A 13,228-nucleotide genomic window follows, 5' to 3' on the forward strand; every position below is an offset into this window, starting at 1 on the left:
ATTATGACGCAATACGATATTCTAAAAAGTGAAAGAGGGAGAGAGAGAAAAAAAAAAGAAAAACGGACAAAAAAACAAATATGATATCATTCGAATCACACATCACAATTTACTATATATTGACGGTAACTGCACTGTATTTTCAGACATAACTATTTTCATGTTGCTCGATCTAAAAATTCCATCGTTATAGCTCTGGAACAAAGAATGTTGACGAAGACTGAAAACCGGTGCCAAAGTAAGAAGGAAGAAAGCACGAACAATTTGACCATTAAAGTAACGTTCTATGTACTCTTTATGTACATGTAATTACTGTTGCCATTTTCCATCTATAGTCTCTGTTACCACGGAAATAGAAACCCTAAGCAACCAAATTTTGAAAACTGTAGCTCATTTTAAAATAATATATTAAATATAGAAAATGGTCGACCGAAATATCTTTTGTTTGCTTGTAAACGAAAAGTACAAAGATAAAGATGTTTTCATAAAAAGATTATAAAATGTCAGTATACTCCGACTCTTTAGCTAACAAGAACATCTACAGTACATTAATTTGGCTACACATTCATGACAATTTGACTTTCTGTAGCACAAAGAGTTTTTGTAGTTAAACATGGATGCCCACACTCAACAATGGAGCCTACTATACAAGATGTACAGTGTGTATTAACTGTGCCAGCAATTATTGTTTCTGTCGTCAAAGAAAGAAACCATTAGAGTTGACACACACACACACACACAGTGCAGCGTTGTCATAGTGACATTGACATATATGATCACGGATACACTGACCATGGCCGGGTCTGGATTAAGGTCTTCCGTTGTCAAGAATTTTGGTTATTTGGAAAGTCGTTCATAAAGTCATTCCTGTAAGCTATTCGTTTTAGAGTGCCATGAGTCATTTGAAAACAAAACTTGTTCCTAAAAGAACAAAAGTCAGTGTTTCTACTCTTGTAGTGTGGGTAATGAAATCTTTTTTCGGAAGAATTGAAATATGAATGAGATAAGATGACACACACTGAACAAGTTTGGTCATATTATACTGCCTCGAATCATTCTCATTATATTGAAGTCAATTCAATCGTATATAGAATTAATTCGTATTTCTGACTTGATATTTTCCTTGTTGAGATGATGGACTAATATGAATATTTCTAATCTGCCTCACGTTATCCTTATCTCTAAAAACCGAAACAAGTATATGTCATTTGTTGAAAGTACGTAGGAATTATGCAATTCTAAAAATCAATACACAAGCAGTCATTGGTCATCGTACAAAGTATGGTTTTTGATTTCCCCCCCCAGTTCTTTCATTCCTGAAAAGTCTATGCAACATTATCATACACAGTTCACTCTGTCCGTCCGTCTGCTCGTCTGTCTGTCCGTCTGTCTTTTCGATAGTTCACTTTTTGACATAGTCATGATTGTCGTTGATTTAAAAATAGCTGCACTAGACGGGAACATTTGCGATTTTCTCAATTTACCTTGTTCTGTTCAGATTCAGACATAAAGTGAGGAGTGTATTCTTAAAACGTAACACTCGTCAATGAACTGAAAAGGGATTGCCCCTGTCTGAGTTCACAGAAAACTGATCAAAGTGATTTATGTGTATGCGAATCATTTTCGGTGTTTCAATAAAAGTTATCAAGATTAATTTTTTCACAGTTGATTGACACCATGTATAACCGGAGTTATTGATTAATAGGGTTTTTGTGCAGGAATCAATTAGAGGAATTCAATAAATATGTAGTTAACAAAACTGTCACGCTCGTCATGAGCACTATTTGTCAAATGGAGCGCACAAATCAAAGCGGTATGAAAAATCTGGAATAATCAGCGCATAATTGATCCGTCACACCCGCCCTGTGCGGTGAAGGCGTTTTGTTAGTATGCTAACTACATGGATATACATAAAACCGGTATGTACATGTAGAAAACATTACTCATGGGGTTTTTTTCTGAAAAGACAATAACTTATAAAAACCCACAAGTGCGGGTCCAAAAAAATTATCCAGAAATTAAGAAGAGGGAGGGGGAAGGAGACCAGAGGATAATTTTGTTTGCCGGAGGGGGGGGGGGGTATGTGAATTTAAGCAGTTTGATTTTTCCAGATCCCCTTAAAGATTTGCGCATGATGTATCCGAATTCATAAAAACTACATTGTGTGTGTAGTGTGTGTGTTGTAAATTCATGAAAATTGAATTTATAATATATAACGACGATATGAACGTTGATTTCGTATATTTATTTCTCTTGAATTTTGGCAGTACTTTTCTATTGTAGAATACCTATAATAGAAAAGTTTTTAAAAAGAAAATTGTAAGCTTTCATCTCATATATAATTCGCTACCGAAAAAATATATACATATATGAGGAACATTCATTTAGTTTTTTAACGCCTTGAAATTTTTTAAATCTTTTAACTTATTGAATTGGATCAAGGCAACAACCTTTTGCATAAGTGATTGCTAAAATGTAAGATAACGAAATGAAATATATTGTAATAATATTATGGTGATATACTTAATGTTCATAATGTAGTAAATATAGTTCAGATTGTATTACAGGTTGTAATGTGTTCTGCTAATGAAAATTTATCGCACAGCCTCGGACTGACAGGAATACTGTTTATACTGTAACAAGTTGCAAACGGAAATCTGTCATTGTCGGAATCCAACGGCCAGTTTCGGACAATCTTACTGCTCGAGGGCCAACTTTTTCGGTTTACAGTAAACCAACTTTTATTCGCATACGAAAATTTTTCGCAAAAGCCTGGTCATCGCGAATATTTCACTATCGCCGTAAACCAGTTCTTGACGTATGATTGTACTAACAACAAAACTGTGAATGAGTTGTTTTGTCGTAAAACAGTATATTCCGGGCAAATCGCGAAATAAAATCGCTGCGAATAAATTATGATTTAAGGTAATGGTCCATACCCCACTAGATAAATAAAATGCGTACAGAATTTTTTCATATTTTTCAAACATGTATCTGAGGATATGTTCTCATCAAATTTTATCCTGTTGGGTGGTCCATCGGTATTATAAAAGCTAGGGTCGTTGCTAAAAATAGAACCGATTGCGGAAAATGGCGCTTTTTCATACATAAAGAATATAAGCCTAAGCCTGAAATTAGAATTTCACAAAATAATTTTTTGACTTATATCCTATGTAAAATAAAGGAATTATTATTTCAAAACAAAAAATTTTATGTTACACTTGCTTATTTATCAAAAATAGATAAATCTGCATACAAATGAGATAAAATGAAATAAATTTTCAAAGAGAATTTAAGCTCTTATAATTTTATTTACGTACAGAATTCTCTAAAATTTTGATATTATTTACATCTTAACGCCCTTAATCAATTGGAAATAAAATTACCCAAGGGATCGGCCTTTTCAGGATCACAATGGGCGTATTTTGGGTAAAAATCATTAAAATATATATTTTGAAAAAAGATCCGTAAAAATTAAATTGTGCATAGGTTTATTATTTCATCACTCTAAAAAAAATGTTTAGATTATTGTTAAATAGAAAACATGATTTAAACAAACTGTTGATCAATCTGTATTATCTAGTCCGCAAAAGATTGTATCTTTGGATATCGGTAAGTATTATGGATCGAGATCGGTATTTAGAAATTGCAGTCCCACGCTTGGATAATGCTAACTACCTGATATATGCCTGTAAGACAAAACCTCTATTCAACTTTTTTTTACTGGTTTTAAAGACTGTTCTTAAAATGAAATAACTTTTCTTAAGCGTATGATTTTAATTCTAAAAACATTTTTTGTGGGAAAATATATCTATGCTCGTTGCTAAGCGAATATAGAATATAGATGAAATAAGTCAAATTATTTCCCCTTGTGTATTTATCTCCCTTATGCACTGGAATATAGATCTCGGTCAGGATGTTTATGCATCTTCAGGGATTAACGTTCAAAGAATTGGATTAAGTTCAACCTTGTAATGAATTGATGTTTATGCAGGACAAAAGTAAGCGGTATGTATTTTCAAAACGAGTACTCAATCGACACAACCCAGTCAATTTCTCATTTCGCTGAGTAATAGGCTAATTGATTGCAGTTTTCAGGATTTTTAATAGATTTGTTTTGAATTAATTTCAAGGTCAGCTTGATTTTTTTGTTTTGAAACACATGTACACCTTTTAGCGTTAGGTCTCTATTAGATCGGGCACGGAAAAGACGTAATAACGCGTGAAGTACGTCAGACGTTGTTTTGTGACGTATGGATCATTACCTTAAAGCATTTTATTAACGTAGTAAATTTTTATGAACCAATAATAATTAGTGAAACTTTTTAGCTATTAGAAGTGAAAAAAACAAAGATGATTACAGGAAGCTGTTTGTTGGCGCATGCGTAAGGGCGATTTGTGTTTTTTCTTAAACGAAAATGTGAGCATGTCATCTGTTTTTTATGAGAACTTGGAAAATTAATCGAGTTGGTCAGTCAGGCTGTAGATGTCCGGCCATATAATTTTATTTAAGGAATGAATTCAATATTTATTAGTTTTATACGATATAAAATGGTTTGGGGCAGTTTACGCTTTATAAACCGCGAAGCGGTTTATAAAAAAGCGTAATTTAATTTTTTTTTACTCTTCAATGTAAATGAAAACGGTCATTTGATCTTCAAAATGACGTAAAATTGTACAAAATTCCAACGTAACTTCAGGCGTATTGATATGTTTTTGACGTTAATCTTACTATGACGTAGGCAACATTCTTTATACGATATAAAATAATTTTTCAGCCAATCAAAAAGCACGTTACAACCAGAATTAAATTATAAGCCAAGTAATAATGTCCATCCATTACAAAAAATCTAAAATCTATGTTACGTAATTACTACATGAAATGGTGCGGTTTGGGTCGGGTTACTCATTCCTGGACACTGCAAGGGACAGTCTGTCACACGGCTTGACACTGTACAATCAGTAACTGACCCCGACAAAGTAATATAAGAAAACCTCATTCAGATAAATGTTCTTATACATGATTTTTGTACATTTTGATATGAATTCACATTTAAAAGTTCAACTTTTCATAAAATTGTGAAGTATACTCTTTTAAATAGGTACAATTTTCTGTATTTACTATTTGTATGAATGTGTGTAATTACATCTCAGGTTCATATGCATGAATACATTATAGAATTTTGTTCAACCCTTATCAGTTTGAGAAATGAGAGGAACTTGTAAGTTGTTAGAACTTGTTTCTGATCCTTTTGTTTATTCAATAAAATATGTTCAAAACAAAACAAAACTTACATCAGTTTGTGTACTTTTATGGTTTCTTTTACTTATTAAAAAGGCTCAGCCGCCTATGACTTAAACATTTAAAGAAGCTATATATGTGGTCTTAATCTAAACTACACAGCGAAATCTGAAACCAAACACATCATCGATAACTTTTATAGCATAAAAATAGATATACAAGTATTTAACAAATTATCAGATTTATTTTGTGTAAATTTTAATTCAAACTCGTCAATGACCTAGATGACATTATGCTTGCTTTATGAATGTGATTTAATTCTATGGAAAACCGCAGGGGTTTTATTTTGTTCCCTGAATTATGAGGGTCATAAAGGTTGATTTGTTGTTTCATTAGCTGTTGGTTGATTTTTATCCTAAATCCCCGTTTCGGCATATGGGGAAGGATATTGATTTCATCATTCATATCTTTCCATAAATCTTCATGACGGTTGTCAAATATATTGAAAGTTGATCTGAAACAAAAATGCATATAGTTTAAAGGAGAGAACATAAGCAACGAATATTTCAAGCTCGGTTTATCACTATCAATTAATAGTGAATCAAAGAATGGTTCATTTGGCAAGAAAGTGTCAATTCTATCAAACGAGAGCTTCCATGAACTTCGACAAGTCAATTTTAATCAAATGGTTGGTGTATGACAGAGACACTGTATACGGACCTCGCTGTTTTGACAAGATCTCTCTTTTGGTACGAAACCCTTTATCAGCGCGCCATTCATTCTGTATATCCGTCAAGGAATATCGATATCAGGTATCAGATTTCATTTTACAAAATACATAATTTTCTTAATCTTCAAAAAAATAAATCTGATCCACCACAATTTTATTAGGGTCCTCTCTGCAGACGCCCTTTAATGACCAGTCTGTCTGTCTGTCCGTCCGTCCTTCTATCCGTCCGAAATTACTTGTCCGGGGCATTTTGTCTCTCCCTTTGCCCAATCTGGCTTATATTTTAAGTACAGACTGTCATTGGGTGAGGGGTGTGTAGTGACTTTGAACCAAAACTCTAGGTCTAACGTTAAGGTAATAGCAGAATTATCTGAAGAATCGTTGTCCGGATCACATATTCTCTCCCCTTGGTCCAATCTAGCTCATAATTCACTCAAGGAGTGCATTTAGTCAAAGGGTGCGCAGTAAACTTTACTCTCCACATAGTTCTATCTAGCTCAAACTTCACATAAACGGAGTTTTTAAGTTAAGGGCGTGTAAGTCTAAGTTTAAAGGTCAGGTGTGAGGGTTTTAGACCACAAGTTTTTTCCCATTGGTTCAATCTTGCTAAAATTATATCCCAAAAGTCTGTTGGTAAGGGGTAATGAGCTTGAATATGCCAACCTGGAAATTTTTCTATTTTTGGCCAATGTCAACGCAAAATCCTCTGCTTTGCTTTTATCCTATTTTCCATTATTTTAGCGGGGCCCTTTGAGATGATCACTATCTCAATGACATCGATCTCTTTTATTTTGCACTTAATGTAAAAGAATAAAAATTTAACCATTTCTTATGTAAAAGATGCTGCAGTTATATGGATAATATTTTGGCAAATATAAGCTGATTCAGTCGCTGACACGTGCTCTCTAAGTGGGTTAAGTACCTGAGTATTTGCGGTTTATATCTTAATCTGTTGTTTGTTGTATGAATAAACTGCTAAAGAACTGCGTACTTTGTTAAAAGTTCTCGAATAATTTCTACAGAAATTTAAACAGATAACATAAATCATCTTAATTATACCTATAGTATCATTTTCATTTGTACATATAATTTTTTTTCAACGTGGATTATTTAAAACAAGTATAGACCCTTTTCTCTCCAACACGTGCTTTGATTCATGCCGGGCTTGGAGGTCGTAGTGACGGAACAGGAAATAAATTAAACCTAAACAAAGATAATATGAACGGTCTGCAGATAAGTAGTAGTTTAAGTCACTGAATTTAATATCAGCGACCAGTTTCCGCATTTACTTAGTCTGAAGTAAGGTTTCTAAACGAATGGGACAAACATTTAAAAATATTCAAATGTCAAATCTTTTTCATCAAATGTTGTCAAAATTGCGTACGTGTCTTTGCCTTTCTGGCGTCTTATCGAATGTCCGAAAATGATAATGCTCTCCAATGTTAATGTTCTCAGATTTTGATATGAACATCTACCAAAATTAATATCATGGTATTCATTAAATATACGCTTTTCCAGTCGTCAAAACAACCGAGGACGTTCTTTTTTTTGGTAATAAACGTCACTTCAGTGGTTTTCGTTAACGTGGTAAACTGTTTAAATGATATTATGTTTCAATTTTAAATATTCCAACTCTTTCTTTCTCTCTCGTTTTGATTTTTATTTACCAATTATGATGATACATGGCCATTCATTTAAACTGAGTAAAGTCGTAGTAATTGTCCCGAAGGATTTTATGTCTGAACTGCCATTTAACTTAAGTTTGAAGTTTGAAGATCTACTTCATTTCTTTCATTTGCTTCAATATAACCAATTTGCCTCAGAGAGAGAGAGAGAGAGAGAGAGAGAGAGAGAGAGAGAGAGAGAGAGAGAGAGAGAGAGAGAGAGAGAGAGAGAGAGAGAGAGAGAGAAGAGAGAGAGAGAGAGAGAGAGAGAGAGAGATTTTTAAATTATGACACGTACTTGATAATTACTTCAATCTTATTTATAATTGGAGCCGTTTAAGTTATTTAACTTTAACAATATGCAGATTTTGGAGTCGGCTATTGCAAATAAACCAAAACCTTTCACATCTCTTCACGGCCACGTGACATCTAAATCCGTGTTTTCTTCCTTGACGGTTGGAGAAAAGGTCGACATTTTAAAAATTAAGATTTTAAAAAAAAAATTTATATATTCAAATTGTTCATTTAAAGATATCAAAATTCATAATATTTTGTTCCCTTTGAATTTCTGATTATATAAAGGTTTCAATAAGATGTACAAGTTGAATAAAAGTCAACTTATCACTGCTCACATGATCATTTTCGCCACAATAACACCTACACATGCAGTAAAATTAAAACTCAGAAGTAAATGTATCCATCTTTTCAAGTTGTCGTCTTGCATTTATATATCCAGATATGACAAAATAAACATATAATGCTGACTTCTTCTTTTTTATTTCTTTCTCAAGAAAAAGTCATATTTCGCAATTAAAGAAACCGCTTTTTTTCGATGCAAGAATTAATCCTTATAAGTCGTTTACATGTATTTCCTACATTCTTTGTGTTCTTTTTCAAAGCAATACCATATGATAGTTTATTAGATAAAAAAAAGAAAGATATAAAAACAAAACAATTTATCCGGAAACGCTGTCGGTGCGCTTGCTGTATCAGAATAGTACTAGCAGGGTCTGAAATTTTCTGCTTCCTACTCCTGCATCTTCTGATCACTAAAATAAAACTGTGGATACCTGAATGGATACGATACACGTATACTCCTCATTTTTCATGTTAAACAAAATTTATTGTTTCTTTGTTTATTTTATCAATTCTATGTATATATCGTATTGACGCGCTGTATGTTCGAATTCAGTAGCTATTCTATAGGAATTAGCTTTTTTTTTTAAAGAATTTAACTTGACTAAAAAAACCTGTGGTCAGAAATAGTCGTTTGGTTGGAAGTCATTATAACTAATAATAGCGCCAATTTATTAACGAAGATTAGTCATAATTTCTTCAGCATTAATGTCATCAAAGTCAAAATTATGCCGCGAGAGCATAAATAAAAAGGGATTAAACCACGAGATGGCGAATAAATATTTATCTCTTTATCTTGTGTCAAGAGCCATCAGAGACCAATGACATTTTATAATTATTTATCATTCTATAATACTCACATGTACATAAACACTCTATCATAAAAACAACAAAAATGAATTTATTTATTAACTATAGATATAATGAAATTCTGTGACGAATAAAAAAGAGGTTTTAATTCATGGAAAGTTTAATGTATTATTAGAATTTACTCCTGAACAATATGATGACTGCTTTTGGTGTATACAGAAGGGAAGGAAAAGGTTGTATAAAAATATTGATTATACCTCCATCTAGTTTGCATGCATTTATCAATGTGTGTTTCTTACATAACGTGCCTTTTCTGATATTTTCTAATGTTTGGATGATCTGGTCCAAAAACCATGGGCTGAGAACAGAAATATGTCAGTCTTTCAAATTTAAGTATAAAAACTTGCACCTTTTCAAACAGCTTTGTAAAAAATCAATCAAAATAGTCTAAGATTAACATGTATTTAACTTTAAATTAGTCTTTTCTCAGTTTAGGGTCTTGGATAATGGTGTATATAAATGAATATAAAAAAGATTAACAGCCACATGTACATTAATTGGTCCAATGAATAATCATGTAGAAACTACATGTACAGTTCAATGTTTTTTTTTTTTTTACATGTAACTTAACCGAATCCGCTGTTACGTGGATACAACAGTACATGTAGATAGTGAGTGCTGATTAATCTGACCTGTGTTATACCATTATTCCTTTTTATATTTCTTATAACTACATGTAGCCCATCATCAGCTGAAAATGATAATCCTTATCAAAAGTCATCAACCATAACATCATTCATGATTCAATGTTCAAATCAATTTATTTATACACTAAATACCAAATAAATGGTACAAGTTACTAGTAAATGATACAAGTTACTAGTTACTAGTACATGATACAAGTTACTAGTATATGATACAAGTTACTAGTTATTAGTATATGATACAAGTTACTAGTATATGATACAAGTTACTAGTTATTAGTATATGATACAAGTTACTAGTATATGATACAAGTTACTAGTATATGATACAAGTTACTAGTATATGATACAAGTTACTAGCATATGATATGTACATATTTAGTTATTTACAAACAATCTAAAAAAAGAAGAACTATACAAGTTTATTATCGCTTTTGGAGAACAGTTTTATATTTCTAAGAAATAACAAAATTTATATTTTTTAACAAATTACAGAACCTTAGAATACTTGGCTGAACATAATATCAAATGCAAAAAATTCTTTGAGAATTGAAAATAGTACATTACATTACAACAAGTAATGTAACTCATAACCAATTATTTGATAATTGTTACACTAATAATAAACAATTTTATGTCGTGGATAACTGTTTTATTGACCCACCTCCTTTTTTAGTGACGGTGATTGCACAAGAATATTTCTGAATTTTCTCTGTACTTCACATGCAAACTTTGTTAAAAAATTATTTAAGCGATACCTCTCTCGGAGTTGTAGATTTCACTATCGTTTATATTCTCGGAAGACCGCAACATTGCATAATTTTTATGTCAAGTTTGCATTTTAGTTTCAATGTCATGCAACCAAAATCATAATTTACATAGGGACAAAATGTGTTCATCTTCTTGAAAACAACTTTTTTTCGATTAAAAATTCTGCTAATGACTGAAGAAATTACCTTGGCAAAATCTTTAGGCGTTTACACATTTTTTTTCTTCACAGGTAGAACATTTCTATGTCAGTTATCCATTCGTTTTAAAATGCAGATTATGAAACAATTAAAACTGCAAGAATAACAAGTTCTTTGTGTGGTTACATTACAATTTTAATGTGAATACATCGTTTTATAATTTCTAACAATTACACAGAACGATAAACGGGTGTAAAAAGGTGGTCATTTACATCCACCAAGTATTATTCCCACTGTTTCTTACGGAAACTTATAGTTAATTCCTAGCTCTATGGAAACAGCCAGACTGAAATCTACACGCCCCGTTTATCGATCGATTGGTCGAAATCTACAGCGGCTGAAACTGACAAGAAACTGACAGGACTGAAATTGACACGCCTTGTTTATCGATTGGTCAAAACCTACAGCGATCTAAAAAAAAAAGATCACGGACTGCACGAAATAATCATGAGAATGTCAGACTCAAAGTTTCACAGGAGACAATTTGGTTGTTTCTTTTAGCTAACGTACTTATGTACGTAAACAGTAATTCAGTGAATTTTATATTCAAATTTCATAATCAATTTATTGATTAGTTAAAAGAAGGATGTTAATATAAATAATAAAATGCTTTCTTTGATGATTCATACGGGCTATGAAGGTAGCGATCATTGCATTCTATTTTTTCTGCAATGTCGCTACCTTCATATCCCGAATGAATCACCAAAGAAATCATTTTATTGTTTAAATAAGAAGTACTATAATAGTATAATTTTTTAAAGTTATAATTGAAAAAAAAATGCTTTGTGATAAGTGAATATTTGAATTTTTGTTTATTCCCCATAAATGACAGACACTCGCTTCCACTAACAAAATGGGTTCAAATGGCGTAAAGTCTTGGCACCAAGCAAAAACAGTAAAAAGTTGTATATCAAGTAAATAATTTATTATAATGAAAAATGAGTGGTTTGCGACAATGTATAATTGGACCTTGAGTCGTAGAGCAGTAGCAAAAACCATCGATCTTTAGATAAGTTGTTCGCAAAATAGTCAAATCTTTTATTGAAGTCAGTTATAAGTCGGTTTATAAAATCTTCACTTGACCTGAGGGTCAGCTTTGCCACCCACGTACCTAAACAGTAACGTTATGTAAGCAAGCTAAAAAAACAACTGCATGTAGACCAAGCCAAAGGGCCATAACTCTGGTACTAGTGTATGTGATCAACTTCAGTTATGTCGAATAAAATGACGGAGAGAAAATCACGGGTACATTGTACCTCTTTTTTTGCACCCTCAGAGTATTCTATAGTAATAGGTTTATACTCATAGGTACTACTCATATAGTTAAAGATTTTACTGTTTTATTTTATGCACCTCTACCTTCCGTCGGTCAACATTTAAAAGTCGGCATCTGTCATCCATGAACGGCCGGAAACACAGAAGTAATTCAAGCTTATTAATGTACAAACTGTAAATATCTGACTTGGAACCAGCTCGTTTAAACCATTTCATTAAAATGTAATTAACACGACGAGAAATAATATGATAGGTTGGTTTTGTTTCTCATTTCAAGACGTTGTAAATTCCCGGTGATTATGTTAAGTGGAGAAGGGAGGTTGTTAATACATGTATCATGGAGTGAAATTTGAGTAACTGTTATCTATTCATAAATATACCTTTCCCTTTGTACAAGACAATAATTCACTTCAGTTATAATTGCTTAATTACTTTATTAACTCTTACACCTCACCTTTGATTTAATTGACTCACTCATATTGAGGTTTTACTCTATGACATATGTCACTCGTGCTTAAGTGCTAATTTCTATTGTTTTCAATTCTTATTTATATTGTGTTATACACCATTGTCGACGGAGAGGGATTAGGTTTCGGATTGTTCGGGTGTAGTTTTTGGATTCCCAGAAATCACCCTTACCGACCTAAAGTTCAAATAAAGTGCTTTTTACCATCTAAAGCATTTTAGTTTTATTGTCGCCGGATATATAGAAACACCTTATTTTCCCCGGTGATAGTTTGGTGGAGAATCCGGGTACTTTACCCGGGACTGCTACATATACTTTGTAGCAGTTAGATCCTGCGTACCAGCAACCGAGCGAGTTTCCAAGAGCATCAACAAACGACGATAATACAACCTAAGAGCAGAAGATTCAACCGCCTTTTACGACCATATACCAACGTCGCTGCTTTTCGAGTTTTGGACATCCCAGGACTTGCACGGACATACTCTACGCCTGGATTCCATCCAGCATATAACAAGAGATGGATGACGTCATCCTGCGAACACTTGTTCTCGTTCTGTGTGTTTCGTGTGTGGATTTCTTTGCCATTATGCTAATATGTTCTTTTAAGCGACCGATTTATTGCATTCGAATCCTAGGAAAATGTTCCTGGTGTGGCGACCGACGACAAGGTTCGTTTTAAATATGGTTCAGCCCAGAATGCCGTGTTGCAGTTGTGGATCTCCGCAATGTAGAA

The sequence above is a fragment of the Magallana gigas genome, chromosome 1 (genome assembly GCF_963853765.1).
Source record: "Magallana gigas chromosome 1, xbMagGiga1.1, whole genome shotgun sequence".
Lineage (NCBI taxonomy): Eukaryota > Metazoa > Mollusca > Bivalvia > Ostreida > Ostreidae > Magallana > Magallana gigas.